The sequence below is a fragment of the Castor canadensis genome, chromosome 1 (assembly GCF_047511655.1).
Source record: "Castor canadensis chromosome 1, mCasCan1.hap1v2, whole genome shotgun sequence".
NCBI lineage: Eukaryota > Metazoa > Chordata > Mammalia > Rodentia > Castoridae > Castor > Castor canadensis.
Window position 1 is genome coordinate 85325309 of NC_133386.1, and position 8162 is coordinate 85333470.

Sequence of the window (8162 nt, forward strand, 5' to 3'; positions counted from 1 at the left end):
AGTTGCTGTTCTCTTCAAAATAATTTACATTTTCAGTGGGAAGAATATTCCTTCTTACAAATAGATTAACGTGACATTAGAAACACCAAAGGAATTCACCAAACTAAGGACAGCTACAAATACCCTCCTCAGTCCTTGTGAGAGAAAGAGGGTTCTTTTTATTTCTTCCTTACCCTTCAGTCTATCCATCAACTGCTCTTCTAAATTCAGTTTCCAGATATTATGAATGGTACTGTTTTCTTACCCTCTGGAGGTTACTCCTATTAATCCTGCCACTGTGGGGTGAATTATGATGGAGAAAACTTATGTGATACAATGTTAAGTAATACCTCTTCAAAAAGTACAAAAAGGTTTGATTTTAACCATGTGAAGATACTTATGGTACATGCAGAAAAATAAAGAGATTAATGTACTAAAAGTAAAGTGTTCTTTTATGAAATTTACTGTAACACATTTTATTTCTTATTAAGAAGTGAAAAAGTAAAATTATTTTAAACCATTTTGGCAAGGGAAGTTGCAGAATATGAAGAAGATACTATACCCACATATGAAAAATCCACATTTGGAAGCAATGGTTTATAATGTTAATACATCCAAAATTAAGAAAAAAAAGTTCTTGTTCCTCAAATTCTAATGTTTAACTTAAAAGAAAAGGGGGCAAAGAAATATTTGAAAATATTTTAGGTAGGGGAGAAACTCGGGAGCCAAAAACAACCTTAAAAACTAACATCAAGACCTATAATGATTTAATAAAAATAAGAGCATACCATGCATTCGCTGGTTTGGGTGACTTTGAAGGAATAGTTAAAACTGTTTCCATGCTATTCATTCCTGAATTGCTTTCTTTGGTAGTCAATGCAATTATTTTTCGTTGCTTCTGAGAAAGTTTAACTCCATGGGAAATCATTTTTCTAAAAATTATATTAGATTAAACCAATTAGTTCACTGGTTTCACTGATTCTGAGAAAGTTTATTTTATGAAAAATCATTTTACTATAAATAAAATTAATCCAATTAACATTATTTTATGCTTAATGAAGGTTACAGAAGATATATTCTATTTATTGTGATTTTACAATTTTGGATTAAAATGTTAAGTTTCAATAATGATAATTATCAGTTTATACTATAAGTGAACAAGTAACTGCTGTATATGAAACCTCCTACATATCATACTTTTCCAGGGGAATTTGTACCACAAGGCTTAAATATTGAGGGTTTGTTTTAGAAATAGACAGCAATGATCATTTTAGAGGTAAGTTTCTAACATGTAATACTGTGTTCAATAAGAACTGATCTACCAACTCAACTCAATCTTTAGCACATATTTAAAAATAATATTATAAAGATTAAGTATCCTATAAAAAGGTTTAGCGCTATTACATTAAAATGCAGAAAAATGACAGGAAAGATACAACAGATCTTTCCAATTCTTCATGGCAGAAATATAATACCATATGACCTTTTCTTTTTTGATTTTTTTTAACCAACCCTAAATTTGACTTTGGTGTAGCTCCACATTTTTGTCTATTTTCTTCTGTTTCCATGATGGTTCTGAGATCCACAACAGGAGGACTAACAGGACTAAAAGACATAAAAAAAATTTTTACCAAGCATTCAGTTTATCTATCAAGCCCAACCTCAAACTTAACTGAAACTGTAAATGATATGTAAGATTTATGATGTAAGTATAATTTAGATTTGTCAGCTGCAGCCAACCTCAAAAAGGATATTTTGCACATCATCTTTTTTTTTCTTATGTGCACAGAATCTATTTGGTATACCTATGAATTTCTGCAATAATTCACTGACCAGAAATAGTTCACAATAGTACCCACCTAACTCTATGTCTAGACCAAGCATTCCTAATTTGAAAATCCAAAATCTTAAATGTTCTAGAATTAGAAATTTTCAAGTTCACACTTCATCTTAGCCAAAAGGACAAGAAGCAATCAAAAAGGATATTTTAAGTGAAAGCTGCTATTATATATGCATACATAATTACAACTTAAGTGCATCTAAATTCATAAAGTATAAATCTGGAATTCTAAAACATAAATAAAAAGTCAAACAATAGTAGATTCTTAGGTTGCCTAAATTAGGCAAAAGAACTCACTAAAGTTCTAATTAAATTCTTATTCTTTGGAATGAATAAAAGTTGAAAATTGAATTCATTCCTTTCTATTTTTTTTACAACTTACTACTATCTAGTAGTAACAAAAACCAGAGATTTATCAGAAAATTTGAGGAGTGCTGAACAATATTGGATACCCATCAGAGGGAGTTGTATCATAAGAAAAGAATCCTACAATCTTTAGATATAGTTTATCTAAATGAAATTTATGATACAGCTAAAAATACATCATATTATTCATATGAAAGGGCAACCTGTTTACCTCATTTTCTTTCAATAAGAACTTCTAATCACTACTCCTGAATGTAGAAATATTTGTGTATATACTGAACATACCAATCATATTGCTAAACACTGTTAGTAGACACTGTCCTGAAATTGATAGCCAACCTATATTGGTTAGCTTTATACCAAGTTATTCTTTAAACATGTTTAATAAGCTATTCTAATATTAGCAATTAAAAGACAGTTTCTAAGTGTTCCCACAAATTTTGTATGTTCCAATTTGTTTACTTAGAACAGCAAAAGTGAGACTAACTTATGAACAGCCTTTAGAGTATGAAACATAATCTTTGTTCCAACTGCAAAAGACAGCATTTTTCAAATGAATTACATAAACAGTCCAAATGACAATAATAAGTCAGTTAACAAGTCAATTAGAGCAGCAAGCCTGTAACCTCAAATATGTATCACTTTATTTTGGTGGGACTGGGGTTTGAACTCAGGGCTTCACACCTGCAAAGCTGGCACTCTACATCTTGAGCCACATGTCTAGCCATTCTCTTCTGGTTATTTCAGGGTCTCACAAACTATCTGCCTGGACTAACCTTGGACTGCAATCCTCCCCATCTCAGCCTTCCAAGTAGGTAATATTACAAGGGTGAGCCACAGGCACCTGGCTTGTACCACTTCTTTATAGTGAAAACACTAAAAACCTTTATTTCTAGCTTTTTATTTTTTAAATAAACAGTACATTAAGAACACGAGAATGTCTTTCTTCAAACTAACTATAGCCTAGTACCTAACATTAATCTACCTTTCCCCATCCTCACCTGTACCAAGGGGGGAGTTTTAACTAATGTATCAACTACAAAAAAAATTGCTGCTGTAAGTCACATATATATAGACTTAAATATATACTTACATATAAGTAAAAATAAAATATTTGTTACTATTTACTGGTGTTAATACAAACATTAATTTTGCCCCAGGGGGAAATATGCCTATCATAATTGATCAGCAATTTTTATATGTATAGATAATTTTCCATGTATCAGACTAATATTTAATGTGCTTCACTAAAATTTTTCATTTGACTAAAAGTAGATGGCAATTTCTTAGAAAGAGAGATACAAAACAAAATGCAAATCCTACCTTAAAGAGCCAGCAACCCAACTGGAAGAGCTTGTATTATTAATTCTGTTGCTGGGAATGGGCTGTGGAGCAGATATTTTATGTGTTGGTGATTTTTCCCATGGTTTAAAATCTTCCCTAGAATATGTAGGAGGTGTACCATGAATATACGATTTAATTCTCCCCTGTGGGAAGGAAAAACATATTTAAAAAGTCAGACAGTAGGTGCATACTTTAGTAACTAATATACAGTAGATACTTAATAAATATTAAAAATCCTATGATGATAAAATCACCTAGCATTTTCAATACATGCTCTTCTATAGTTTATTGCTTTAAGCACAGAGAATGAGGGAAAGGGATTATTATGGGAAATGGGTTTGCATATTAAATTTATATTTACACAAATATTAAATAAAATGTTTTAAATGAAAGTTGTACATGTAAGATATGATGCAGTTATTTTTAAATTAATGTTCATGACTTCAGATAGACCACAAAATGGAAGTTTGGTATAAATGTCCTATAATTCACTGAATATAATTAAAGTATTCTGAATAAAATTAAAGTCAAATAATACTGACAATTCAAAGGGGACCCTAAAACTATTTCTGTTATAATGGTTCAAAAATGTTATTAAAATGGCATTTCCACTGTCAGGATCGTATTCTATTATTGCAAAACATTCACAATATGCCTCCAACTTTCCTTTAAGCCTCAATTGTCTTCCAGACCAACCTTATGAGAATTAACAATTGCCCCCAAACTTCTTTACAGTAAAAACACCATGGAGCCTAGAACACTGTAGAGTCTCCTATCTTTTAGATTAACAACTGTGGAATGAGATGTTAAGGATGCCCCTCTCAGAGTTAACGACATTAGTAATCATACAGCTTAAAGTTAATTGTGCTAGCCAAGAAGAACTCAATCGTTCTACCTCATTCTGCTCCAGTTAACATCATGAAAGAAAGACCCTTCACAGAATTTGAAATTTGGCTTACTTTCAAAATCATTTTAGTTGGACAAATTTTATCTGGTGTTAACTGATTTTCCCAAAATATATTTCAATAATTTAACTACAAATGTTTTTCTCAATATGTCTTCATAGTTGTAAAGATTAGAAAGGTTAGAAGTAATATTTATGAAGGGTTCAAAACTGCCATTAAAAGATCCAAAACTAGAAAAACTATACAAATTTGAAAAAAGTAACACTGTATGTACTAGTTTATGTCCTCATAAACCAATAGGAGAGTGTTTCAAAATATAATGTAAAGGGTAAACTAAGGGTAAACTGCCTACTAATCTGAAAACTAAAGGTAAGGAAACAGTGCTTTTTAAAACAAACCTCAATCTTATCTGGAAGAAATCCTGTTGTGAAGTCAGGGGACTGTAACTCTCTAGGACTACCCACTCCTGCATAGCTTCCTTCAGAGTCTGATGTCAATAATTCTGGAAGAGATTCCACAGAATTGGCCTTTCCAGACTTAAACAAATCTAAAAACTGAAATTTAAAAAAGGAAACTTTAAACATGTAAGCATTAAACATACATGCATTACAGTCAGTGAAGCCAAATAGAAAGCAAAAAGCAACTTCCATTTATCCAGATTTAATAATACTTAAAGTATATTCACTATACCAAAATCTTACAATCAAGCTAAGTGAAGAGATAGTAGTTTAAGCGAAAAACTGAGAGTATAAAGCAATTATTCATTGAACCTAAGGAACACAGTTTTTTGGAGATTTGCTTTGTAAATGATTATATTTTTCCCCCATAAAAGACAAAAAGGAAGAAGAAAAATAACAAATTCTGTTCTTTTGCTTTCCTTTTCTCATTTGTCTCCCTCTGTAGAAATCTATGACCTCATACAGAAGGGCACTGGCTCCATTTTGTGTTACAGGAAACAATGTGTGTCCTTAATGCCTCTTATTTAGCCAGCACATTGGCCTAGATAGAGTCCTACAGAAGCCAATGGTAGCCTGTTTGAGAGTTGATGGTTTGTTTTGCTTTCGTTCTGTAAAACTCTGCCAAGTAAGTTATTTTTAATTAGCTTGTCATGTGAAGTAAAAGAGTTGTTATATGTGTATATCATTTTCTTCTGTTACTTAGGCAGCCTAAATGCCTGCCTAGGTCACATCTGGTTCCAAGGTCATTAGCACAGTAGTCGTCTTACATATAGACCATAAAGTAAACATTTGCTTAATTTCAGATGGTCATTTTCATTCATTTCAAATTTCTTACAATGTAGATGAAGTGTCAAACTTTATATTTGAGTTGTAAAAGTTGTACAATTGATTTAAAAATAAATAAAACATCTCTTGTACCTTCAAACAAGTGTTATTCCCTTTAAGTAAACCACTATGACATGCTATATGATTCTTCTGCTATTATTACTGAGTTACAGTTTGATAATAACATTCAAACCTTTTACAAGCTATTATTTCAATAATTTTGGCAAATTTTCATCTAAGAGATTACATTTAATAAGTGGAATGCTTTCAAAAGCCAATTAGAGTAAATTTAGAGAATCACATGGATAATTATCAGAGCCAACAATTATTTTTGGTCAAAAACACTTTCATAGAATCATCTGTGTAATTTTAAGGATCAACACATATGTTAAGTATGTTAAGCTTTCACATACTTCACTGACTTCAGTGAAATTTGCCTCATACTCAGTTTTCTTTTTTATTTCCCAAAACTAGGTCTGCTTTGACCACAGAATGAATGATATATCAGGAAGAATATGGAGCTCGAATCAAGAGTAAATTCAATTTCTTTTTGTCACTACCTTAAATCACTTAAGTTTTCTGGTATTGTTTCTTTGTATCTAAAGACATAAATTATTTCTTTACTATTGCCGATCCATGCTCTGAAATTCTACCACATTTAGTAATAATAACTTTATCTAAAAAAAATCAAATACATGCTTTTTCCATAAATGATTTAAGTAACTAGAAAATCACTAGTTTTACCACCATCTATCCATTTATGCTTCTGTCCATTAATCTTCTCTTAAGGGCTAGAAGTAACTCTTTCAGTACGGGGAATATGAGATCACAGAATTTTATATTTGGAAATGTCCTAAGACACGTCCTTCAAATTTACTGGCTCTCCTGACTTCTATCTTCAGTACTTCATAAATCAATTTAGGTGTATTATCTATTCTTGTATCTTTTATGTTATTTAAAACAGTTTTTCTTTACATTATTCCCTTGAACTTTATAAGACATGTTAAATATCTGATTTGTAATAGCTAATTAAAGAGAGAATAAAATTCATTCTCTACCCTGTATAATAGCTATTTTTTCCCATGGACACAAAACAACGTAGAACTGTATAGAACTGACTGACTACGAAAGTATTTCTGATAGAAATTGTTCTAGGCTAAGTTCTTACTGCTCTGGACAGGTGCACCTACCATTTGCAAAAACCATACTGTACTCTGACTATTTTGTTATCATACGTTATGTTTTACCTGAAAAAGAAAAACTATGAAGAATTTAGATAGTTTAACATAGACCAGACAAATGAAGAATTTGGGATAATCTATAATACAACCAGTCTAAATTTTTGAAAACTACAATACAAAACAAAAAGGTGTGGAGGATACTGTTCTAGCTAAGAAACAATAAGCAAAGGCAATGATAATCTTGACAGAATATTAGATTTTTAAAGATTAAAACAAAAAAGGCTATAAAAACATTTTTGAATAATTAGGGAAATCTGGATACAGAATACTAGGTAATATTAATGAATTATGTTAATTGTCTTAAATATGACAACAGCATTGTGGTTGTACAGAAGAATATTCCTATTCTTGGGAGATTTGTATTGAAGCGTTGAGGGGCAAAATCATGTCTGCAATTTATTCTGAACAGATCAGTTTTTTTTGAAAGTCTGTATTAATACATAATACAGACTGTCCATAGGTGTGTGTGCATGTAGGTGCTCATGGTATTTTTTTCATCTTTTTAGTAAAGTAAAGAATTTGAGAAAAACTATATGAGCTTTATATTCAAACAGGCTCATATAATGCCTATATGTAAAATATGGCATATGCTACTACAAGATTCTGTCTTTAGCCAATAAATGACATTTTGATTGGAGCACTGACATACTTGAATTCAATCAACATAATCACACTATCTTTGTCATATTTTGCCCACTTCTAACCCTTTATTACCAATGGACAGAGTAGTCTTTCTAAAAACATAAATTTTATCCAGTTATAACCTGTTTTAAAAACTAATCAACAGTCATCCATAGACTTTAGAATACAATCCAAATTCCTTAGATCTTCTGTACCTTGACTATACTCAGCCTATCTTCACCTGCACACATCCTCTGCAGTGAGCCGTGCTATACTATGTCCATCAGGGATGTTCAGTGTATTCTACTGCCTCTGGCTTGAGAACACGCCACCCCTTTGCTTAGTAATGTCTACCTGCCTCCTTTTCTTGGCTAACTTCTTTTTATTGTTCAAGATCCAGTCTGAGTTTCACTTTCCTCTACAAAGAGATCTTTGATCTCAGACTAGTTGAGGGACCTCTTTTATGCTGCCAGAGAAAACTTCAACCAGAGACTTATCACAAAACACTGCCATTTTCCATAGCCTTTATACAAACTACTTTCCATTTTAGTAGTTCCAGCAGACAGCATAAAATAGTATTTAA

The 8162-nt window shown here is 31.5% G+C and overlaps 1 long non-coding RNA gene across 1 annotated transcript; it reads right to left on the minus strand.

The window, feature by feature from the left end:
* Positions 1-748: 748 nt before the first annotated feature.
* LOC141420784 (uncharacterized) lies at positions 749-5216 on the minus strand. Its single transcript, XR_012445419.1, has 4 exons — positions 4833-5216; positions 3509-3672; positions 1492-1584; positions 749-911 (listed from the first exon to the last, which is right to left on the minus strand). It is a non-coding gene; the product is annotated as an uncharacterized lncRNA (long non-coding RNA).
* Between the last annotated feature and the right edge of the window lie 2946 nt (positions 5217-8162).